The 26739-nt window shown below is 36.3% G+C and overlaps 1 long non-coding RNA gene across 1 annotated transcript in view; it reads left to right on the top strand.

Moving 5' to 3' along the window:
* LOC125390321 (uncharacterized) overlaps positions 1-11321 on the top strand; it is a 29567-nt gene extending 18246 nt beyond the window's left edge. Inside the window, exon 4 of the long non-coding RNA XR_015005293.2 lies at positions 10990-11321. This is a non-coding gene — a long non-coding RNA (uncharacterized LOC125390321). The remainder of the gene's footprint in view (positions 1-10989) is intronic.
* The last annotated feature ends 15418 nt before the right edge of the window (positions 11322-26739 follow it).

Raw genomic sequence — 26739 nt, forward strand, 5'->3', positions numbered from 1 at the left:
TGTATCTGAGAACAAACTGAGCAAGCCAATGAGAGAAAGCCAAAAATTTATACCCTCTCCCCATGGCCTCTGCTCAAGTTCTCACCTTAAAGTACCTGCCTTGAGTTCTTGCCCTGGTTTCCCACCACAATGGAGTATAACCTGCAAGTCATATAAAGCTTTTGTTCTCAAGTTATTTTTGGTCATGTTATGTATCATGGCAAAAGAAAGCCACAAGAATAAAGTGCATTTGCTCTATTTTGCATAGAAAGAGACAAAGAAAGAGAGGGAACTGGAAGGAGAATAAGGTTGGGAGAGAGATAGGGAAGGAAAAGAGAGAGAGAGAGAAGAGGCCTGGAGGAAAAGGAGAGAGAGGTGCCAGAACTGATTCTTCTTTAGATTTTATTCTAATAAAATAATGGATTTACAAAATATTTACAGTGTTTTACATAATACCATAAAATTAATTTCCCACCCATATGCTGATATTTAAATATATATACATACAATATAGTTTAAGTTTTAATTAAAATACAGGTACTCTTGTTGATCAAATACTGAATTACATTATCTCTACAGTTTCTAAATATCTCTTCTTCATCAAAATGTTGGATCCTCAGTGAAAACATAGCTGGTTCATCAGTGAAAACATAGCTGGTGCAAACAATGACTTGAGTATGATTTGCTGATCTGTATCCAGAATTCTGAGTGTATGATAGATCTTGATTTAAAGATACATGAAGATAGACGCTAAAAAAGAATTCCCACAATAGCTCAGAATTGAGTATAAGAAAAGGTTATTTATTTAGACTCACAGATCACAATCCTCTGCTCAAACAGGAAACTGCAACCGAATCCAGCAACAAGGAAAGAGGCTAGACATGCACTTTACATTGACATATAAAGTCTAAGAGGCCATGCCGAGGTGGGTGGGTAACTTAAAGGCTACTGGCAGTAGGAATTCCTACAGCACATATACAATTCAACAGACTCATTGAGCGGTGCTTGGAAATTTTATCTTATTTTTGAGACTAAAATGAAAACACAAATTGAAATACTATATCATCACATTATTATAAATGCCTCAAAATATGCACAGACAATCTCATTTGTCCCAAAATAACCTTTAAACCTGACTAAAATTAATGAAATCAACAATATCCTGAAAGCTATGAAGTTTGTTCCTGTCTACTAATGTGCTATGCTATTTAGTTATCTCTTGAGAGATTAACACTTATTAATATGCTCAATGTAAACTTCAGAATCCTTTTACATGAGAAATTAGTCCAAGGAAATAATGATAAAAAGTGAAACTTTTGTCAGCATTAGATAGTGAATTCTTTCATATTCTTTCAGTTATGACACAAAACAACTAGAGAAAGACTATTCTGATCTAAAAGAATAATTTCAAAGCATTTAAGATGTCCTGAGTTAGTATAAGTCACTTTCTCCCTCCTTCTATCCTTTCTTCTTAGCTTTTCTCCTTTCCTTTCTCCCTCACTCCCCCTTCTCCTCTTCCTCTTCCTCCTCTTCCTTTTCTTCTCCTTCCCTCCCAACCCCTCTTTCTTCTCCCTCTCCTAGCCTTTCTACTTAAATCATCAAGTAGCATCTGCGGATGACAAATAAATTTTCACCTTTTCTTTCATATTTTATCAAGACTTTCAAGTTTGAGAAGTGGAAGAGAACATAGCAATTTATGACTTGCTTTTGTTAAAAGAAATATAATTTAATAAAAAGATCTTTTATTAGCAAAAATTTTCTTTTAAAATGTACAAATTATCCCAAATCACATTTTAAAAAACACATTTTATGTTATTTTCTAATGAGAATAGAAACTTGATAGAACACAGAGAGTGTTATGTCTGAAAGACATTGTAATGCCATGGGTTCGTTTTTCTAAAATCACTACTGACTAATATAGACGAAAGCTTCTGTCCCTCCCAGTCCCACAGTCATTCAGTCCTAAAGAAACACACAGAGGTATACATTAATTATCAATGGTTTGACCTATTAGCTCAGGCTTATTATTAATTAGCTCATAGAGCTTAATTAACCTTTAATTCTTGTCTATGTTTAGCCACATGACTTGGTACCTGTTCTCAGTGAGACATTCTCGTCCTGCTTCCTCTGTGTCTGGCTGGTGACTCATTCTCGGCCATTCCTTTTCCCAGAATTCTCCTTGTCTGGTCCTCCCACCTGTACTTCCTGCCTAGCTACTGGCCAATCAACATTAATTAAACCAATACCAGTGACAAATCTTTACAGTGTATAAGAGCATAGTCACATAGCAGACTAAGCCAAATATTCCTTTATCACTTGGGACATAATGAAAAGAACTGTTGATATTTCCCTCAGAGGCTCAGTGTGTTAGGTAATGAACGCACTGCAGTGGTTCAGCTGGATGGAGGCTGTCACTGAAGTACACGGGGAGAACATGTGTTAGATAATGAATACATGTTCAGTGGTTTAGCTGAATGAAGGCTGACATTGAGATCTCTGAGAAAGACACACGTGTCAGATAATGAATGCGTGTGCTGAGGTTCAGCTGGATGGAGGCTGTCACTGAGGTCCATGGGAAAGACATATATATTATATAATGAATACATGTGCTGTGGTTCAGCTGGATGGAGGCTCTCACTGAGGTTCATAGGAAGGACACATATGTTAGATTATCTAATGCTCTGCTTCAGCTGCATGGCACTGACTCAGAGTTCCAGGGGAAGAACCCAGAAGCAGTTCTGAACAAAGTGGTACAGCTGGAATGAACTTTAAAAGGCAGAGACTCTGAGCTGGTATTTTTCAGTTTGTATTGTAGTCATGGCATGCTTATGAGGAAGATTGCTCTAAGAAAACAGAACAAGACTGTGGAACATTAGAGAACTTGAAGAATTCTGAGAAACAAGACACAGTGATGTGCCTCGGATCCAGTCGAGAATGTCTCTTAGACAACAAAGCTTCCAGTGTGAGCTCTTACAGCTTCTTGGAAAGACACTGCCAGTCATTCAAAGACCTTGAGGAACAGAGTAATATCTTCCAGTATGGATTTCAAAATACAGTGCTGCAGAGGACTGAGAAATTTCTTGGATGAAGACAGCACTGAGTGAGGTGAAATGTTTTGGAAGGCTGTTCCAACAGTTAACAAAAAGTACACCACAAGGACACTGGAGAAAAGAAAGATCCAGAGACAAGGAATTCCAAGGCTGTTTGGAAAGTTGACATGGTTTCCTTGAGAGAAGAGTGCATGTTGAGACCTGGCCAAGATGTTCAGTTAGAGGAAGGCAGACAGGTATGAACTTGTTGCTGACATCAAGCTGTGGGTGAAAGCAGAAATGCTTGACATGCTGGACACCATTGTCTCTGGTAGAAGAGCGGAAGCAGTCGGGGTCTGCTTGAAAGGGGAAAGGGTTCAAGGCCCACCAGCAACAATTAGTGTTCCTCAAACGTTATGACCATCTCAGTCCTTTTCAAAGGAGGAGATTCGTTTGGAGAAGTCACAGTGGAAGTCTTGTGATAGTTTCCACCTCCAGATCTTCAGCTGTGGGGCCTGACCTTTTTAGCACTCTCACAATGCAGGCCATACAGGCGTCTTAGGTGTATTCTCTAAGTCACAGTCATTCATGACTTCAACATGGGCACTAATCTCTTGAAACTAGTGGGAAGAATTTTCTAAGTATTTTAGTCAAGTTAACACTTTCATATAAATTTTTGATGAATTTTAATATTTATGACTATTTTGTGAGAAAGTAAAGGAAGAACAGTTGAATGGGAAAATAGTAAATAGTTAAATTTTTGCTAAAGCTATTTAATGTATAGCTAAAAATATAACTTCGATAATGTTATTGCCTTAACAGAATTACTAATTCAATAGTTTTAGGCATTTTTATTAAAAACATTCAATTAAAATTCTAATAGTGAGCTACATCCATACTATGATATTTGAACTCTTTGAAAAAATTAAAATCTCATTCATTTAATTGTGATAACCTTTCAATAAAATGTCACTGGTAACTTTGCAGACACTGAATATATTTTAATTGTCTTTGTCTTGACTTTATAATAACAACAGAACTAACTCCAATAACTATCTGTGGTATTTTAAGAGACATATGAACATGTAACACATTTTGTGAAAAGCTTCTTATATTAGTAACATAAAGCACTGAAGAATACTTTATTAAAAATGTCACTATGATACAATTACTACAAAAACAATAACTGAGAAGATAGAGAAAATATATAGAAATTGTAGTAAAGAAAGATAGCTTATTTATTTTCTCATAAAAGATGGTAGATATCAAGTTGTTATATTTAGTTTCTATGAATAAGAAATATAGTTAGCTCATTTCAAATTAAAATTATAATTTATAATTATCTAATATTTTTCTAATATTTTAATATTAGAAATTACCTCATTTATGCAGAAGACCTAGCACAGACTCACATAGGCTCTATGGTTGCTCCATCAGACTCTGAGAGCCCCTGTGAGTCCTGCTTAGTTGACTGTGGGCTGTGTTTTGGTGTTTTCTAACTCTCTGGCTCTTACAGTCCATCCTTCCCCTCCTCTACAGTGTTCCCCAAACCCAGGACAAACAAAAATATAAAAACAAATTATATCATATATAAATTCGAAAATTGCTGTAAATAATTTAAACATTAACTTCATACATATGGAAAACAGCAACTTTTAAATGTATCTGAAAGAATGAATTAGTCCTTTAAAAAGTAAGCTTTTTCTGCAATGAAAAATAACTTTATATCAGTAGCTTAATTCCTAGCAACTCTTTTTTCACACACAAAATACCTTAAAGACACGCATGAGGGTTATGATATAAATGAGACTCTTTTGCTAGATGCTCCTGTACCTTGCGTACAGTCGCTGGCCTCATCAGAGAAAATGCAGGATCCAGAGCTCACCTCCATGATTTCCAAAGTCTGGAAGTGAGTGGTCATTTCAGACACTGTGGTCAGTTTTAACCACAGTTCACCATCAATGAGCTAAATGTCATTGGAAATATCATTTACCGTCTTCTCTGAAAAACAGAGAATATAGATATTGGTAATATCTACTTGCTGCTGTGAGGTAATCCTTGTGTGTGTCGTGAATATGTGTTGCTCTCATTGGTTGATAAATCAAGCTGAATTGGCCTATATACAGGAAAAATAAAGCCAAGCCAGAAATCTAAATAGAGATACAGGGAGAAAGAAGGGTAGAGACAGTGAGAGACTCAAACCATCCACCTGAGAAGCAAGATGCCAGAGTACTAGTAAAGCCATGGCCATGTGGCAATACGTAGATTAATCAAAAGGGGGTTAATTTAAATGTAAGAGTTAGTAAATAATAAGTCTGAGTTATTAGCCAAACAGTCTGTAATTAATATAAGATTTTGAGTGATTATTTGGGACTGGGCATCAGGGACAAAGAAAAAGGAATAAAAGAAAAGTTCCATCTTGTTTTATAACTAGCAGTGTTCGTCACGAGGTTGAGAGAACAGTCATATTTGAAATCAATATTTGATGTAAGTGGCAGCATCTGCTTGCCATAGGGAGTTTATTCTGGATCACACAGGAGAGCCACATCTAGCCATCTAAGCAACGGGGTTTCTCTACGAGAGAGTTTGCAAACAGAGAACTGAGATAAAAAGATGTGTGGACAACAGCAGAGGTCAGAATGGTGTGGTCTGTGGCTTTGAAGCTGAGGAAATGTGTCACAGCTAAGAAAGCTGGGCAAATTCTTGAGACTGAGATAGGGAAGGAATTAGAATTCTCTTATGAATTCCTAACAGAATAAATTTGAATGACATCTCAATTTAAAAAATCAATAAAGTAACTAAAATACTAATTGTTTGTCTCTAGTCATTATAAGTGGTTGATTTTTTTTTTCACTTAGTTTGAAGACTTGCATCCAAATCTCCTCATTATTTTTCAAGGTCTGGGTTAGGTATCAAGTTCTCTGTTCCTCCCATAAGACATTATCTCATACTAAAAGCAACAAATATAATATTCTACAGATTTTATACTTCACCATTCTTGAAATATATCTGAGTTTACAGGCTAACTCACAGAGATGCGGCTTGGCATAACTGTTAATTCCCTAATTATTTTAAGATGTAGATATTAGTTAAAATATTTAATGTGTTATCTAAGAAAGTGAAGCTAATTTTGAATATTAGTTTTGTTTGTGTAGATAGTTCTCAGGAAACATTTAAAAAGCTACTTTAAATTCCATATTCAGTTGCAGAAAATGTAAAAAGTCATAAAAATAAATCCTTGCATAATATAATCAAGACAGTGGATGCTGGGGAGTATAAGATATTAAATGTGGGTTGCTTAAAAACACAGAATGTGTACTTATTTGTTGTAGAAACAGATTAATCCCCCCCTTCATTTTGCCTGAGGTATGTACTGTTATGTATTTGCTCATGAGATGTCTGAGTCAAGGGTGGCTGCAGTCTGCTCAGAATGGCAAAGAGAAGAGCAAAGGTCTCAAGGAACCTCTCCAAGTTATTCCATTCTCTGGTCCTCTCCATTGCTACCGTGAGAGGACCATGTTTCCCAGAACTTCACTATTAAAGTACTGTTCTCTTAGTATGAGCTGGTTTGACTTCCAGGAGGGTTTTGAGAATTCAGGTAAGACACACAATGTAAGTTTCTCTTGGAAATAGATGATGGAAGTCCTAGATAGGAGTAGAAAACCACACACAGAGGAAAATTCTGTGTGAGACTTGGGGATATATGAACAGGTAAAGGATATGACATCATCACCAAAGCCAAACGCAGGGAGAACATTGGAACCTAGTCATCTCTCTTAGCCTCAGAAACAGTCAAACCTGCAGCCCTGTGGTCTTGGATGACTGAGAGCTCATCACACTTCCATGTTGTGCTGGAGATACTTAGCTGCTGCAGCCCAGAGGCTCGCGGGACTCATTCGTCTTTTTCCCACTGTGGTTTCTTTTAATTTTCAGAATCCATTGAATTGTTTCCTATTCCAGACTATGGATGACTTGTGGTAATGGAGTTTCCCTCAGGTTGTTTCCTCTGTTGTCTGTGGAAACTACCTATTCATGTTTATAACTTGTAACCTATTCAGAGTAAATGCACAAGCACTTGTGGGTCTCAGTGTCTCAACTAAATTCTGTTTAAGATTTGCTCCCTTTATGAACAATGAGGTTTGTCGCTTATCTTTCCTTGTTGTTAGTAATTTACACCATAGAAACATTAAGATCTCTGTTTAATTTTGGGTCACAGTATAGTCCTCAAATTTTCTCTCTCTGATGTCAAAACTAGACATTCTACACACTAATTTCTATGTCATCCTGTCTCCTGTCATAGCATGTAATCGCATACAAATTATAATATAAAAATTTCCTTGCCTAGATATTGGCATAAATATAAATTCCCAGATTAATTTACAATATCAAACCTATTTCAAGAATACTTAATAGGATTTCTTCAAAAGTAACGTTGATTCTACTTCAACAACTATGAAATCATCACGCAAGTTAAGTTCCTTCTCACATTACCTGTCAGTACATGAAGATAATAAATGAACATTAAACTCTGTAGAACATCATCATGATTGCATGGATATTGTTACAGGCTTTTATATTTCTAAATACAACATCACTGAACTGCATTTTGTATAAAACTGACCCTTAGTAGCCAATCAAGAAATGTTTCCTGACTGTGTATATGGGAAGCAAGAATTCTATACATCTCTTTAGAAATTTCATCAATAATTTTCTTGGCCTATTACTCTTTTCTATGAGAATAGATGGCATGTCTCCTTAAGATTCGATAGCCCTGGAAGATATGACTGCTGCCCAGTTTTATTGAAGTGTAAATAGTGTTCTGTGTTTTATGTGACAACATCATTTTTCTCTTACTTTGAAATAATATCACAGAAAATGGTTGATAGCGTGGTTGAAGTAATCAGATGGAGATATTTTTAGCCCACATTGAAGCAGTAATTCTCCAGGTGCAAGATAATTCCGAAGAATTGTTTTTACACAAATGCTACTAATTTTCTGCTTATGTAAGTTTATTAGGCCAAGTTGAACTGAATGTGAAAAGCATTTATTAGCTTTGCGTGAGTCACATGTGCCATCAAAATGTCATTTAAAAATAGCAGGGAAGGTGTGCAGATTAAAGGAGATTGACATATGCCAATCAAGAGCAGACTGCAGAAACACAGGGAAATCACAGTCTTGTGACAAAACTATTATTGCTCTGAAAAGAGCAGTTTGCCTTCAGAAGTCCAATAATCGGCTTTGATTGTCTTAATTTTGTCATTAGCATGATTAATGTTAGAAGATTTGTAACACTGTCAAAGCTCTAGTAATCCAAATGGTTAAGCATTTGCTACTATTGACATAATGTAAGATAGAAAGAGACAACACAGAGGCCCAGCACAGCATGATGCTTCATCAAACTGGAGGCAAAGAATGCAGCACCGTGCTTGTGTTGTTAAATGTGGAAATGTTTGACTGGGGGTTTTTAAAGATCATGTTAATCAGGAATAGGTCAAATATGTACGCTCATATCTCAGGAAGATAAACGGGCTGATAACAGAAAAGAATGTGACTTAAAATCTGTAAGACTGCATCTTGTTTTTATGTTAGTATCCGAATGACTGGTTTGATCCCCGGGACAGACAGTCAATATGGTTAAAAAAATTAATTATATTAGTATATATTAAATGTATGAAGGTGTGGGTTTCAAAATGACTTTTTTACTTGTTTGTTTGATTTTTGAGACAGGATTTCTCTGTGTAGCCACAGCTTTCCTAGAATTTGCTTTGTAGACCAGGCTGACCTTGGACTTCCAGAGATTTGTCTCCCTCTGCCTCCACCACCGCACAGTTATTATGACATTTTAATATAATATATCCCCTGCTCAATAGTGTCACATGCCTTTAATTCTAGCACTGGAGAGGCAGAGGCAGGCAGATCTCTGGGAGTCCGAGGCCAGCCTGGTCTACAAAGCAAGTTCCAGGACATTCAAGGCAACACAGAGAAACCCTGCCTTGACAAAACTGTATGATGTATATGTGTATGTGTGTTCTCCCAAAACTGTATGATGTATATGTGTGTGTGTGTTCTCCCCAAACTCCCCTTTCTTGTCCACTTTCTTCTTCTACTGGCCCCCTTCCTCTTCCTAAAAATTCCCCTTTCTATCTTTGTACCATAAATAAACTATAGAAAATAAATGATAATAGAAAAATAAATGGTCATAAGAAGAGAGGTGGATGGGCTGATGGGTGGAAGATATACAAATCATGGACATACAGATAGAAAGTTGATAGATGATAGATTGATGATATATAAGAGAAAGAGAGATAGATTGACAGATAGATAGAAGAGAGAGACAAAGAGGTAGACAATACATATGAAGAAAAAGTTGTGATAATTGTCTTGCTAGGTGTGGCTTATGCCACTAAACATTCTAATTTTCAGTTAAATACACTTTCTATATCATTTTAATCCCTTATAGCTGACCTAAAGCATTATTTGTCCATTCACCTGCTCATGGCCACCATGGCTAATTGCAGAACGAGAATACACAGGCTGTGGGAGGCTGACCCGGTTCCTTTGAGTGTCTTGCCAGGACCATATGCAAGTTCTCCTCTCAGTGTCCACCCTGGCTGCACCAATCCAGTCTCCCACCAGCTGTGTAGACGCATATTTCCCTTTTCCTGTATTGGTATTTGTTATCTGTTTCTTGACAATATCAAGTATGACTGCAAAAGATGGAATTTCTGAGTCTTCAGCTTAGAAAGAGTGAAAATTAAAAATATGTTTAAGTCATTATCTCATTACAATCACCTTGTACAGTAACAGATGATATAACAAACTTAATAAATGGAAAAAAGACTCATCACTAAGTATAGTGATAGATGATTCTAATTCCAGCTCAAGCAAAGTGGGGACAGAAGGATCAAGAATTCAAGATTATCCATAGTGAGCTCATGGCTAGCCTGGGCTACTTAAGACCCTGTTGTCCTCCCCACTGAAGACAAAGGAAAGGGGAAGAATAAAGGAAGGGAAAAGGAAAGGAGAGAAGAGGATGAAGCATTAGGTATAAGGCATAACTCTACCAGATAATATCTCCATAAGTGGCCTGAAGCCATGTCTTGTCTTTTTCCTTTCCTCCGCTTCCCTTTTCTTCCTCCTTCTCCTCTCCTTTTCAAGACCCTTTGCTCCATAATCCCAGCTGACCTCAAGCTCAAAATTGCCTGCCTCAGCCTCCTGGGTGCTGAGCCTATGCGTATCCATCAGCACGCCTATAATGAACTGTTCTTCAAACTAGGGACTTCTCAGTTTCCTCAGATATAGAATATGAATAGTAATAATGAGCATTTCACGAGGCTTCTGAGAGTAAAAATGCTCTGTCCAAGTATCAGTTAAACTCATTGATGTTTTCAGCCTGGTACCTGACATGGTAAGTCCTCACTGATTTTTAACCTTATCGTCATGGTTTAGAACAGTTCCTTAAAATTCTATTCAAGGCAACCCCTCCTGTGGAATCTGCTCTTTATCCTCTTTCCTGATACTGAATACGTGTCAATATTGAACACTTAGAATGTGGAGGGCACGATTGATTAATGGAAACTTTTATTTAATTAATTTAATTAACTGCTGCAGATACTGAATTTTGGGAGTCTTTCGTCATCTTAGTCTTTACCTGGTAAATACCATGGATATGCCACATCTACATCTCATATGAAGTAGCTAATGTTTATAGAGTACTGCTCATGAATGCTAACTAATTCAGCTTATCACATCCCTATGGCATTGTCATAGTTACTGTAGTTACACTGTAGATGAGGTGAAACAAAAGTTCGATGATTTATGTTAAAGGGGAAGTTGGAAAGATGAACTTCATGTTTCCTTACACCTAGCCTTAGGGAAGTAGCTTTCTGAGGAACATAACTATTTTTAACAAAATCATCACCAGAGTGTGGTGAGATTTCTACTTCCACCTATTCTTAATTCATTGTGTATCTCACCATAGGATGGGGTCCAGATGGATCAGCAAAACCACAAAAAGACTACCAGGAAGAAGCTGTAGCTGCAACCAAAGCTGACTGAAGAAGTGACACATGGACCTGCAGATGCAGCTTTGGGAAAGTGAATATAAACTAGGTCATATAAATGCTAGTTATAAAAATTGCATATGATCAGTTCTGAGTATGAAGACTCTCCCTGTCTCTTTGTCTATGTTAGCCTTATTCTTCTGTTTACCCTCTCTAATATGTGATATATGTTTGTGTGTGTGTAAACCTTTATGTAATATACACACACAGTGACACCTGCATGCATGTACAAACATAGACACACTAGGCAGAAACATTTGACAATAAAAATAAAGCAGTGTATTTTAGTACAAACTTGAAATAAATTGGGATATAAATCTGTCTCTTTCTGGGTTATCTAGCAAAGCTAGAGTGTTCATTTCAGGAGAACTTGAAAGACTCTTTCCAATGCTCTGATTGCATGGAATGTCAGACACTAATTTGACTAATTTGAACAGCTTGAAGAACACATTTGAAAAAAAGTCAAAGGAGCCCAAAATGAGACCCCAGAGGGGTGTAGTACAAGATGTTTGTGCTTCCCTTGTTTAATTAGAGAATCAGATATCTCTTGAAGATCAGAAGGAACACACACACAAAAAAAGGTCATCTCTCAGCCAGATGACAAGAATATATTTAATCTGACAAATATCAAAGAATCCCATTTTCTTCTAAGAGCTTCTGCTTTGGATGTAACTCTAAAACACTGATGTGCTCAGTGATAACAGGGCTAAAAAATCCAAAGACTTTTATGAAGAGGAGATTATACAGGAAATAAACAAACACTCAACTTCGCTGGACACTCTTATAACAGAAAAACATTGCCTCTTTTGGTCAAGTATCAATTTATTTTTATACTTTTAAATATGCTCAACTTTTGGGGAATGTCGATACAGCTCAAAAGTTGACTGCATGTCCAATGCATGTGGAGCCTCAAGTCCAATATCTAGGATAGCTCTCTCTGTCTCTCTTTGTCTCTCTCTCTCTCTCTCTCTCTCTCTCTCTCTCACACACACACACACACACACACACACACACACACACACACACACACTACAATTGGATTGGCAGGATGGTTCAGTCACTAAAATGCTTGCTGCACAAAGTATTAGGACCTGACTTCAAACCCCATCAAACACTTAAAAATAAAACAAAAGACAGTCCCAGCACAAGAATATGTGGCTGATTGCTGATCAGCTGGGATAGCCAAACCACTGAGTTCTGATGTGGATGAAAGAAACTGTCTGAAAAAAATAAAGTGGAGAACAATTGAAGAAGATATAACCATCCACACATGTACACACACGTGCATACACACACATGCACGCGCGCGCACACACACACACATATGAAAGAGAGAGAAAAAGAGATAGAGAACATTCACACAAAAACATATGAAATAAAATGTCATCAGCTCTCTTAATCTTGCTTTGAAGATACGGAATAATCTCATAAAACAAAGTAGGACATTGCTAACTCTGCCCAGAGAAATGTTCTTAGAATGATGATGCTGAGAGGCTGGAGATGGAGATTAATCAGTGAAGCTGAGTCTGGTCACCGGGACCTGTGTAAAAAGTCAGGCTTGGGACTTGTGCTCTCAATCATAGTGTTCAGAAAACAGAGATATGAGGGTCTCCCATGACTTTCTGTAAATCTAGGCAAGCCTAGTTAATGATTTCTCAGATCCCTCTAGCTTAAAGTTAATGGCATCTGAAGAGCCCATGATTGATCTTCACAGGACACATGTGCAATACAAGTGTATCTGTACATACACATGCACCCCTATAGACACATGAACATACACATGCAAGATTCTCCAGGAAGAGAACATCAATATTCTGTTTTTTTAAGCACTCTGGAGCTAACTAGATAAAAAATAATAATCAAGGTTTGTTACTCATAGAATGGTAAAGACTTAATTGTGTACATGTTACAGCAAAGGTGTTGAAGTCAGAGGAAAGTGTTTGGGAGTCCATTCACACCTCCAACCAAGAGGTAGGGTCTCTTCTCTTTTCTGTCCCTGTGCTATATATGCCAGGCTGTCTGTCTGGTGACCTTCTGTGGATTCTCTGACCTCTAACTCTCATCTCACAGTCATGAGTGTGAGGGTTGCAGATACATGACAGTATATTTAAGTCTGCTGTTTGGTGTGGGAAGTCCTTCTGTATATGTGTTGTTTTTATTGGTTGATAAAGAAGCCGCTTTTGGTCAATGGCTTTACAGCGTAAAGCGAGGCTGAAAGAGTTATATATAGAGAGAGTAGGCAGAGTCAGGGAGAACCCACATGAGACAGATGTCCCCACTGGAGCCCACCAGAACCGTGTTGGTAAGCCACAACCACACAGCAAAACACAAATTAATGGAGATGAGTGAATTCAGGATATAAGAGCTAGGTAGAAATATGCTTAAGCTACTGGCCAAACAATCTTATGAATAATATAGTTTCTGTGGGATTATTTCAAGTCTGAGCGGCTGAGAACAAACGAGCAACCTTCTCCAACAGGTGTTGTTGTGTGTGGTTTTCTGGGGATTGAGTTCAGGTGGCCACACGTTCATGCCTGAGACATTTCTAAATCTTCAAACTCATTTTTAGTACTTACATACTTTTAAAAGAATCATGTCCTATTTCACATTTTCAGAAATATTTTTGCCACAATGAGCAGTGATTGTTTTCTTAAATGGAGTTGCAAGTGTTCTTTGGACAGCAGAAGCTGCTCAGTCTTGCTGCGTGGCCTGGACCGGATCCTGAGACCCAGCCACCAGAACAGAGAGGTGAAACTGACAGCTGTCCCCAATCCTGGGAGCCCTGGTGCTGTTACTGTACATTTGTAAATAAGTTAACGAAATTATAACATTAACCATTTTTTAAAATTACTAGCCAACATACAAATACTTAAAAACAAATGCATATTCTTTTATTTTGATGACAATTCGAGTGTCATATATAAATGCACTTTGTAAACTATTGTTGATTGCAGTTGGGATTTAATTGAAGTAAATTATTTGGCAAGTATGGAACACAGGATCATAGTCCTATCAATTTCAATTAAGCTGATTTAAAGTTCTGTGTACTAAGGCATTTTTTTACTCATGTATTATAGTACATTATTATATAGACAGTTTGTGAAAGTGTGTGTGTGTGTGTGTGTGTGTGTGTGTGTGTGTGTGTGTGTGTGTGTGGACTTAATGTGTTTGTCTTTCTGAGTCTGGGTTAACTCACTCAAGATAGTTTTATTCTAGTTCCAACCATTTGCCTGCAAATTCCATGATGTTATTAAAACTGCCCCTCTTTTAAGCTGAGACATAAACTACCAACATCTATTTTTATGAACAATTTTTCCAAAGGTTCAGATTCTATATCTTTTATAATATTCTGTAATAAACATGGAAAAATAGCCAAATCTCTTTAAGTAGATACATAACTAGATACACGAACTCTTATAGCCACAGAAAAGGAAGAAGGGAAATGGTAAACCTTTGAATTTTGCAGCCAGTTGGTAATGTGTACATCAAAGTCAGTGCAAGGCTGACATTTATACAATTGCTATTATCTTGTGTAGATAAATGAAGTTATTCTCAATATCTCAATAAGAACATCATAGAAAGATTTAAAAGATCCAAAACAAAACTTGTGAAACTGTAGGGAGAAAATATAGGCATGTTTAAAATGTAAACTAAACAGAATTTCTTAAACAAAACACAAATCTAAAATCCATAACTGGAAATATTAATACAGTTTATTTCTTCCTATTTTAAATTGTATTATAAGAAAGTATAAATTTAAAAGTCAAATAGATCAAGAGAAGTCATTTACATGTAAATAACAGAAAATTCATATGCAGAATATTTTAATACCCCATATATCTTTGTGCACAGGCACAGGAGTAAAGCGCGAAGCAAAGGACATGAATAATTGACTCCACACACATAGCCAAGAACCCTGGGAAACCATAGCCACCTCAGAAATAATGAATGAAATGAAGTAAATAACGATGTACAGAGTTTCTCAGTCACCTACTGGGCCATGAAGAGAAGTCTCATATTCAAAATTTGTTAGAGAGAAGTAATAAATAACATTGAGGGAAAAAATTAAATTAAAGTCTAAGCATGGTGACACACGCCTTCAGTCCTAGCACTTGGGATGCAGGGAGAGATAAATCTCTAAAAGTCTCATGTCAGCCTGGACTGTAACGTGAGAGTCTATCTCCAAAAACAAACAGCAAAACAAAACACTAAAAATAAACAAATGATGAAATTAAAAATACAATATAAATCTGTTATGGAGCTGGAGAGGTAGGTCAGAGGTTAAGAGAACTAACTGCTCTTCCAGAGGACATGAGTTCAATTCCCATCGTTGTTGCCTGGGGGCTCCCATCGACCTGCACCTCCAGCGTCCAGGAACTCAGTGTTGCACACACATGGCTGAAATTCATGTATGTGTAGACACAAATTAAAATGAGCCTTTAAAAGTTTAAAAACATGCTACAACTCTTCGGCAAAACATTTTTATTATAGTACAATAAGAGATCCTAAAGACAATGTTATTTATACATCTACCAAAGATTCCCCAAATTCCAAAATTTTTATATTTATTTGGTCAAAATATACTGCACAAGTGTAAAGAATATTCATAATGTTGTACATTGCATGCCTTTAAAAAAGCATGCAGAAACATAAATTGGCCAGATATACAGTTAATATTTATAATATATAAAATAAATAATACAATTTAAATAATAATATAATTTGTTGCATATGCTCAAAATAGATTACAATTAACTTAAAATTAAGAGGAAAAGAACAAAAAAACAAAATTAACAAAATCTATTTTATATTTAAAATGTTTTATGATCATTGAACTACCTTTCTTTAAAATGTATACTATATATAATTATGAAAATATCACACTGATCTTAATATTAACAATAACTGGGATTAGTTATAAATGTATAAAATGAATGCGTAAGACAGATTAGGAAATCAGAAAAAATGTAAGCATTTGTATACAGAGAATCTGCAAGAGGTTAGATGGTTATAACTCAATATGATCATAATGTCTGTCGATAAAAAAGGTGAGTTGGGATTAGAATAGATGTTTGAAGAGCACCTTGATAACTTAATTTTCAACCCCCTTATATATATATTTACAAAAAGGAATATGGTTACAAGTCCTCACAATTTTTCACAGATCTTGAAAAGACAAATTTCAACTTCAAACAAAAACACAAAAATACAGCCTGGCTAAAACAATCCCGACTAAAGACAATATAAATTTACAATTTATAATTTTGTAAATTTTGTAAATATAAATATAATTGTAAATATAATTTTGTAAATATAAAATTGTAAATATAAATTTACAATTTATAATTTATAAATTTGACAATATAAATATAAGTGTCAAGGAGCATGCAAAATCACCAGCACTGATTACCTTTCATACACTTTAAAGCACCTGATATCTAATTAAACTTTTGTAGCTTATGCGTAATAACTCTCAATTGATAAATGAGGTAATTTTTTGAACATCTACAACACAAGTATTGTAGAACATATGTTTAATTAACAAAAACTACTTAGAATTTCAGCATACATCTTTAAGTTATAGAAATTTTGAAGAGAAATCAACAATTGTTGAAACAAGACAAAGTTGCACTAGTTCCAGAATCCTTTTTGTACATCTCATTTCTGCTGAGTTCAGAGCACTTAGCTCTTTTGCGTTTCTAGGAACTGAAGCCAGGAAGGCTTTCTATATGCTAGACAAGCATTCTACCAGCCGAGTTATGTGTCAGGCTTCCTGTTTTCACTTTCATGCTGTTGTAAGATCCTTCCAAGCCGAGATAGCTTTAAAGTTGCTATGGTCTTGCTTCAGCCTCTCAGGGAGCCACTAGGCCTAGCTCAGACTTAGCTTCTAATTAATATTAGGTTATTACTTTGTTAACAAATTGAATGCTATTGAGAAGTTGGCACTGTATCTCTCACTTCTTCAGTATAATCAGCTCAAATCGGTGTTTAAAGAAAGGAAATGCAAACCAATAGCACAGGGAGAGACGTATGCTCTATGCTTACATGTGACCTTGCATAGTTAGTGACTATTTCGATATTTATGTAGCACAGATGGGCCAGGGTTTTATGAAGACATTTATTTACCCTAGAGCTTCTGCCTTCGTGTCAGAGCAGACGTTCCCCAAATGTATTATCTCTCATATCTATGTCCATTTACCTAGAGGAGAATCATTCTGTGTTTAGTACCTAAATATGAGCCTAAACTAGGCTCATATTTCCTGTATCCTACTTCACCATTCTCTTAACAACTGCCTTTCTTTGCAGAAACATCCTGTGGTGTGGGAAGTCCTTCTGTATATGTGTTGCTTTTATTGGTTAATGACTAAAGAAGCTGCTTTGTTGGAGTGAGGCTGCTAGTTAGTTCCCAACTGCTTAGCCCCCAAATAATCACACAGAAACTGTATTGATTAAATCACTTCTTGTCCCATTAGCTCTAGCTTCTTTTTGGCAAACTCTTACATATTAATTTAACCCATTCTATTAATCTGTGTATCACCAAGTGGAAGTTGCTTATCAGGTTAAGTTCTATCCAGCTACAGCGGAGCTACAAGGCTTCTCCCTAACTTCACCTTCTTTCTCCCAGAATTTAGTTTAGTTTTCCCTGCCTACCTCTCTTCTGTCCTATCACGGGCTCAAGACAGTTTCTTCATTACCCAATGGTATTCACAGCATACAGAAGGAAATCCCACATCACTGTATTAGCCTATAATAGGGCAGAGTATGCTAGGCAGAAAAACTAAACTGAATGCTGGGAGAATGAAGGCAGAGTCAGAAGCCATTGTAGCCACTATAGGAAATAGACGCCTCCACTGGAGCCCACCAAAACATGGCCAGAAGACCATAACCAAATGGTGATGCACAGATTAATGGAGATGGATATAATAATAAATAATAAATATATTTATTATTTATACCTATAGCTTAAATATAAAAATATATTATTTATATATTAATAACATATTAAATATAATATAATAAATAATAAATAAATAACAGTTTAGAATATAATAGCTAGCTAGACCTACACTTAAGCTATTGGCCAAACAATCTAACAAATAATATAGGTTCTATGTGATTCGTTTGGGTCTTAGCAGCCATGAATGAATGAACAGTCTCTTCCTACAATCACAGAATCCTCATAGTATTATAACGTAGGAGTAAATTCTTTTATTACTAATATATCTCTACCATTATTTCACAACTTGTTTGTTTACTACTTACTTCTTTAAATCTATGAATGGATGGCTAAAACACAAGCACATGCTTAAAAATCATTAAATGACAATGCCCATGAAATAGCCTAAACTCCACAGAGGAAAACATCAACTCCCTGGTGCATAAGGACAGGACAGCAGTTTAACTTGAGACTTTTGAAACCCAGGTATAGATAGAATTTCCTTTATAGCAGTGAACATCATTAATAGTTCCAAAGAAAACTATTCTCCACTTCTCAAGTGGTAGACTGACATAGGATTCCCCTCTGTATGCTGTAAATACCATTGGTGAATAAAGAAACTGGCTTGACATGTTGATAGGGCAGAATTTAGATAGGCAAGGAAAACTGAACTGAATGCTAGGAGAAAGAAGGGCAGAGTCAGAGAGAAGCCATGGAGCCCCACCACAGACAGATGCCAGAACTTTATCCAGTAAGTGTCAGCCTTGTGTCAATATACAGATTAGTGGAGATGGGTTAAATTAAGATGTAAGAGTTAGCAAATAAGAGGCTAGAACTAATGAGCCAAGCAGTGATTTAAGTAATACAGTTTCTGTGTGATTATTTCGGAGCTGAGAAGCCGGGAATCAACAAGCAGCTTCCTCACAGCAGCAGACCAGAAGGACAGACCCCTGATTCAACCCTTAATGTACTTGCTGTAGGAAATTCTTCAACCATTAGGCCTTAAATTATCCATCCACTTGGGCATGGCCTTTTATACTATAAACGCTGATGTAAAGTGTGCACTTGCTCTCTCGTTTCTGGCTGCTGAATGTGGTTGCTGCTCTCCATTTGAGCAGAGAACTGTGAACTGTGAGTCTATCTTTAAATAAATAACCCTTTATTATACTCAATTATGAGATAGTGTGGGATTTCTTTTTAGTGTCCCTCTTCATGTACTGATGCTACACTGAATCTGTTTTTCCAACATTCATAATTCTGGATCATTTTATTTTAAATCTTATTTTTTATTTTTTAATTATATATGTTTATAAACAAGAATATAAATATGAACATAAGTCTAATTTGCTCACAGAAGCCATAAGATATTAGAATCCTAGAGCTGAATTTACAGGTTTTTCTGAAACACCAGATATGGATACTATGATACTAGGAATCAAAATTGGACTCTCTGAAAGAACAGTACTCACTTTTAACCACTGGCTAATATTTCAAGTCCTCTGTTTCTGAAATTTTAAACTGCCAGAATAGCAGGAATGAAAATGTATAAAGAAAAGTCAGACATTCTCTGATAAAAATAAGATATGAAGCAATGGGTTAGTGATATAGTGCAGCATATAAAGGTTCATGAAACAAACCTGATCATCTGAATTGAATCCCTGAGACTCACATGCTAGAAAAAGAAATAATTATTGATAGTTTCACGTACTTGAACACACACACACAAATAAATATAATAAAAATAATATTGAAGCAGTTCTAGGAACAGCTTTCTTTATTACATACTTGCATTCTGCATGCCTTTGTGACATCCATCTCTTGCTCGAACATTTCCAACAGGGCTCTAAAGCATGTGAAAGTGAACAATATTGATTTGCAGTGTGTTGATTGAACACTGTTGATCATACATCATCAAGACTCTTGCTGCATTTTTAATTTCAAATAAAAATGTATGAAAAGAAAAGTTAATGGCTTTCACAATCTACAGAAACTTCAATGAGTGTCACTGTCAATTTTAAGGGCATGAAGATATGATGACATTAAGTTCTCTAGGGAAAACAGTGAATACTTACTCATAGGAAAGGAAGAAGAACTCAGCAGGGGGCATAATCTACCTTTGTCCAACAGTAACACATAGTGGAGCTCAGTACTAAGTCACATTTTATGCTACTAAAATATACTTACTACTCTTCCTTAAGAGGGGTAGTCAAGAATTATTTGAAAATTGTACAGTATTGCTTTATCATACTTCCTAAAGTAGTTGGTTTTTATTTCTTTTTCTTTTTTTTTCTCTGTAGCTTTGGGGCCTGTCCTGGAAGCAGCTTTTGTGGATCAGGCTGGCCTAGAACTCATAGAGATCTGCCTGTCTCTGCCTCCAGAGCACTGGGATTAAAGTCATGCACCACCACCACCTGGCAAAATAGTTGTAATTACTAACTAATCAAAATCATGTGTATAAGAAGTATGAGGAAAATCACCAATGAAATGTAAGCAATGTTTCTGGAATAGTTAGTGGCTCAGTACTGAGTTCAACACTTTTGAATGAGGTTATCATAGCTAGTTTATATTGCAATTCTCCATTATACATGAAAAATTAATAATATAAATCTATTAAAATATATTAACATTAAAATGTCTTTCCCAATTTTGTGATCTTCTTATTAAGACTAAATTATCTTATAAATTATAACTATAACATTTATTTGTGTAGTAGGGAGATCATAAATAACAGCCAAGTCTCATATTCATTTCATATACAAGTGGGCCTGAACATCCATTCCACTGTGGTAAGTAGTTTGTGACATCAACAAGCATCCCATCAACACATCACATGTGTCCCTTAGTCTGTTTAATATATTTGGGGATCACAACAAAAAGAAAATTCAACTCCCAACAGATAGTCAGACCACAACTTTTAAATCACTTCAAGACCATAAATAAGAAATGCAAAAAATGAGTATTATTATCTGGTGACTGGTTGATATAATTTGAACAAGAGTAATTGACTTATGTATCACAGGCTGGAGTCAGTTGCTATGAACCTGCAGATGACCTTGAACTCGCAAATCCTCCTGCTGCTACCCCTTGAGTCTTGGCAAGCATGTATCATCATGCCTGATTTGATGTAAAGAATCCAGCAATCCCCACATGCTCAGTCCTCTCCCAGCAGAACCATCTCCTAAGCCCTATTGACCTTTATTGTTCCCAAGACACTTGTCATTTGTCCCTAGAGAGGCGCAACGGAGAGAGGACGATAGATGATAGGAACCTTAAGAGGCAGAGCTCAGTGCGGTCTTCTTCTGGAAATTAGGGACATGTTCTTGAGGAGAAAAGGAGCTTTGCCTTTCTTCTGCTTCTGTTTTGCTCTCACGTGCTCACCCATCACCATTTGCTGCCTTGTCATAGGTTCTCAATGACAGAGCCAACCACAGTCACAGACTGGAATCTCCAAACTGAGAGTAAATCTTTTTTTCTTTACAAGTTGGTCACCCTAGTGCAGAAAGCACTGCAAAATCCTATTGTGGTGATTAAAAAAAAAAAAAAAAACACTCGGGAATATAAGAAATAAAGTCCATCTTCAGATACACAGGATCACATGAAATGGGTGGATGATGGAATGAGTGAAGGAATAGAAAGAAAAATGAAGAAAAAGAGAATGAAAGCAAATCTATTTTCTCATGTATTTGTTGTCGTGAGCAAAAAGTAACACAATAAATGACGGTGTAAGAACAGTTACATACGAGGCAGAAAGACTGTAAGAGCCACAGCAAGGATGACCATAAGAAAATAGTCTAATTCACCCTTAGACAAAATCAAGCATAGTGTTTCAATGTTAAAAAAAAGTGTCTGTAGTAAATGAAGTACCATATCCTTATTTTATGGTTGGGAAAAAAATTAAGGAAATAAAATACTGTCTTAGTTGGTACAGCAACGGGCATTCTTAACTTACTTGTGCTGGTATTGATGCCTCTCTATGGTTACTTCTGCCCTCACAGATGTAAATCTGCTTGTGTTTTTAACGCAGGCTGTTTTTGGAATGGAAAAAAATATAAGTCACACTAGCAAAAAAGCAGACACTAGAAAAAAGAATTCATTCAAATTTGGAAATTCCAAAGGATCTCTTTAAACAGATACTGAACCACATGGTATGGACTGACACATTTGTCCTGACATGTACAGGACAATTAGCTGACTGCATTCAAACAGAACAAACTGATTAGGTCCCACTCAGCACCGAGAGTCTAAAGTTTAGTTTAAATTTGAACTGCCAATATTTATACAGCAGTGTAGTTCCTTTGTGTGCCAAGTGAGCTCGTGAAAATGGAGGACAAAGTCACTTTGAAGAAGATCCAAATTATATTATATATATTTTCTAGTCTCTGTGGATGTGAGCATACGTGTGTGTGCTCGTTCATTGTGCAAGTGTGTGTGCACGCACACGTGCGCGCGCGTGTGTGTGTGTGTGTGTGTGAAAGAGAGAGAGAGAGAGAGAGAGAGAGAGAGAGAGAGAGAGAGAGAGAGAGAATTATACATGAAAAAGTGTGTACATCTATCTGGAGGTCAGGGGTCAGAGGAACCATTCCTCAGGAGCCATCCGCACGGATTTTTGAGACAGAGTCTCTCACTAGACATGGAGTAACCAGTTAAACTACTGAGTAGCAGAGATCCACCAGTGTCTTACTTTTCAGTGCTGTGATTGCAATCACAAACCACCACACTTTCTGTCCTGGGAATTGAACTCAGGTCTTCATACAACAGAACAACAGTTGAGCAGGCTATCCTCAGGTTATCCTCAAAATATGGACTTACGTTTTTTTCCACATTCCTCTTGGTGCCCTGTTGGCTGTGAGGTCATGAATAGCTCCTGAGATGCTCAGTTAGATATCCGTACAACAACCTCCTGAGATGTTCAGTTAGATATCCGTACAACAACCTCCTGAGATGCTCAGTTAGATATTCGTACAACAACCTCCTGAGATGCTCAGTTAGATATCCATACAACAACCACAAAGTGAGAGTTTGTTTTCGTTACAAAATAACCGCAGTACAATTTAAGCTTAGCCTTACACAATGTTTGCTTCAGCAGTTTCAATCCTCTCTTTTATCGAATATATTTTCTAAGATAAATTACAGATCAATTAAGTTACTGTTAAAGTTTCATTTTGCAATGATCTTTCCATTATAGATATTTCTGCATTCTATTTATATTTCCAGTTTTAATCATTGATCAGATCAGTTATTACATCTTAAATTTCAAATTTAGTTGTCTATGAATGATCGCTTTTCTGTACAAAAAGTCTTATTTTAATTTTAAATTTGGTATCTGAGACGAAAAATATAATTTTGTTTCATAATATATAGATTGGCTCTTGAGTCAAAATATAAATTCTCCTGAACACATGAACATATATTCTCAACACCCACTTTTGCATAAATTCTTTCACTCTTTTTAGAAACTTAAATATCATTCACACATCTCTTTCTGATGTGATGGAATGTTCACTAAGAAATGCTGGTGTGTTGATTCAAACAAATCTGTCATCTAGTCTCAGTTACCTTACCTCCTGTTGACCTACCGAGTATGAAAGCAAGCCCTAAAAGTCTCAGTCCAGCTCCACATATAGCAGGAGATTCAGTTACTAAATGTGTCTACAGATAGTTCCCCAGTTTAGTGCTTATGACAGACAGTAGAGTTATTAGAAAAACCAACATAAAGAAAAGACAATAGGACTGGCCCTAGTTATTTCTGGTACATACTTTAATGTTCTAGATACCATTAGATAGATTAAAAGAACAGATAATTAACTGTGTTCCCCAGAAATTAATTACTAGAAGATATTTTAAGTCCAAAAATGTATTAAATTAGGTAAAGTCTTTCCCCCCTTATAATTATATACAAATAAAGATGGCTATGAGGAATCTTAACATACTGTTTAACGCTAGGTAGTGTCATTAATCTCATGGCAATTAGCTAAGAAGCCTTTATAGAAGTAAAAATCATACTATAAGAACTACCCCAATAAAACAACGTGACCAAGTGGCTCAAAACCTCTCCTGGACTGAAGTCCTATCAAAGGAGGGATATTTAAGGAGAGAATAGAAGCTTTCACCAATGAAAGACCTTTCTGTTTAACCTACAAGCAATGAAGACCTTCTGCACTTAAAGAAAATACATGAGTAATGCTATCTTTTATTGGAGTTGATATAATACATACAATAGTAAATGACTTAAAGAAATTTATGGAGAGATTTGTGGACTCTGGTTGTTTAAATGACTTGTCTCAGATTTTCTAATTAATACTAGAATAGTAAGTTCATTCAAGAGGTTATTGAGAATGATTGTTGATATGGATTTAGTTCAGGTTGAGATGCTCTACCACCGAGAGGGTTAAGGAGTGGGGTCTCCATCAGTGTGCCTGTGCTGTCTCTTTTCATAGCTATTGCCTGGATGTATTTGCAGCACTTGGAACTGGAAGCATCTGCTCCATTCTGTTTACTGCAACATAATGTTAATGAAATTCACTGCTCTGAGCACATCACTCTTTTGCCATTTAATGTAAAGAAAGTAGACTGCAAAGACTCACAAACAGATGGATTCAGGGATCATCGTTCTATCCTCAAACATACTTAACTTTTAATTAAAAATTTTTTTCTTATAAATGGCATTAATACATGAAAGCTTCCGGACCTGATTAGTAGATATTTTGTCTGCAGTTAAGCAGGATCTGTAATTACAGTAGGGCCTCATGGCTGCCATTTAGGAAATTACAAACACAGTTCACTCACTGGCACTTTCACCAAATGATTGACTCCATTCAAGGTTTATTCACATCCTAGACAGAATCTAGATGCAGGATTTTCAAGGAAAAGTAAAGTAGATCATTGCCAACATTCAGGTTCACATCACATCCAACAAGGTTAATTTAGAGGATCATTAAGTTTCTGTAATAAAAACAGCCTCATTTTTATTCATACACCAGCACTATATTTTATATACCATATCTTCATACCCACCATATCAATTATTAAATAAGCATATCAAGGGATTTCTGAAAGTTGAAACATTACTGTAAATTACCTAACAATTGTTTTATATCAAATTTAAATATGTGTGTGTGCATGCATGATTTCAAAAATGCCCACAGATGAAATGCTTATTCAGTTAGATATTTATTGGTTCAAATTCCACTAAGTAACTACTGCACTGAAAATTGTACTCTACAAAGAAACGTACCAAGTGAGCAATTATGACTATAAAACAAGAAAACGCCAAAGATAATCCTATTTCTAGATTACTGTTATCTAATTCCATTCTAACATTAACTTTCCGCGCTAAAAGATAGTAACGTACATATCACAAAGCAGGAAGGGGGAAAAGTGAAACTGCAGTAAATCCATAAGTTAAGCAAATATAATGTGAGATGAAAGAGGAAATGGCAATACATGGTAGACACATTATTTGAGGCACTTTCTCAACTAGGAAAATATTCTCAGGAAAACATTTTGTGAATCCCTTCCTGAATCTGATGACTTTTCTCATTGCACTATAAAATAACTGATATGAGCAACTTAAGAAAAGAACTCTTTGTTTTTGACTTGCAGTTCCAGAGGATACAGTACATCATGGCCTAGAGACTGGCAGGTGGAGGCTACTCACATTATGTCTGTAGTTAAGAGGCAGAGAGCTGTGAGTCTCTGTGCCCAACTTGCTTTTATTTTCTTCATCCGTTCTTGGGCCCCAGCTCATCTGCTAGTACCTACTGCATTTAAGATTGCTCTTCTTCTTCAATTAGTATAAACCCGTAGAATTCCTCACAGATATGACCAGAGACTTGTTTTGTCAATAGTTCTAGACCCTGTCAAGTGGTCAATCAACATTCACTGTCATATTCAGATAGATTCAAATTGTTTTTTATGCCTAGGACCATAGCTTAATAGTTGAGTACTTGCCTCCATGTCTAATACCCTGGATGCAATCCCCAGTACTGCAGTTTTTGGCATGTGGTATAATGTAAGAATTCCATAACATGATAGTTTATGTGTGGATACTTACACATGTGTGATATGCTAGATTGTAATTTTGAACTTTTAGTTAATATCATATTCTTTTTCTCATGGTGGCTACACCAGTTTACAATATAGTCAACAGTGCCCAAGAGTTCTGTATCCACAACCTCACTAATAGTTTTGATATCTGTGATGGGTTTTTTTCTTATAATATAATTACATCATTTGCCTATTGTGGGATAACCTTTTTGTACACTGTGAAGACATGTCTCTGTCAAAGAACATTCTGATTGGTTTAATAAAGAGCTGAATGGCTAATACCTAGGGGAAGAGGACAAGCAGGACTGATGAGCAGAGATAGTTACTCTGAGAAGGAGTCAGAGAGGCAGAGATTCACTAGCAAGACACTAAGGAAATTGGATGTACTGTGTGGAGGAGAGGTAACAAGCCACATGACAAAACATAGATTAATATGAACAGGTTAATAAAAGTGACAAGAGCTAGTTAAGAATAAGCCAAAGCTAAAGCCAAGCTTTCATAATTGGTAAGCCTTTGTGTCATTATTTGAAAGCTAGAAGTTCAAAGAAAGTCCTACTATTTTTGGCACATACATCCACATAGGACTTGAGAAAGCTGACAGAAGTTCTGGACACAGAACAGGATATCAGTTTCTAGAAACTGCAGTCTCTCAGGCAGGCCTGGTGTCCCCAGCATAGAGAGAGGC

Source organism: Myodes glareolus, chromosome 13, assembly GCF_982192425.1.
Source record: "Myodes glareolus chromosome 13, mMyoGla1.1, whole genome shotgun sequence".
In the NCBI taxonomy this organism is placed as follows: Eukaryota; Metazoa; Chordata; class Mammalia; order Rodentia; family Cricetidae; genus Myodes; species Myodes glareolus.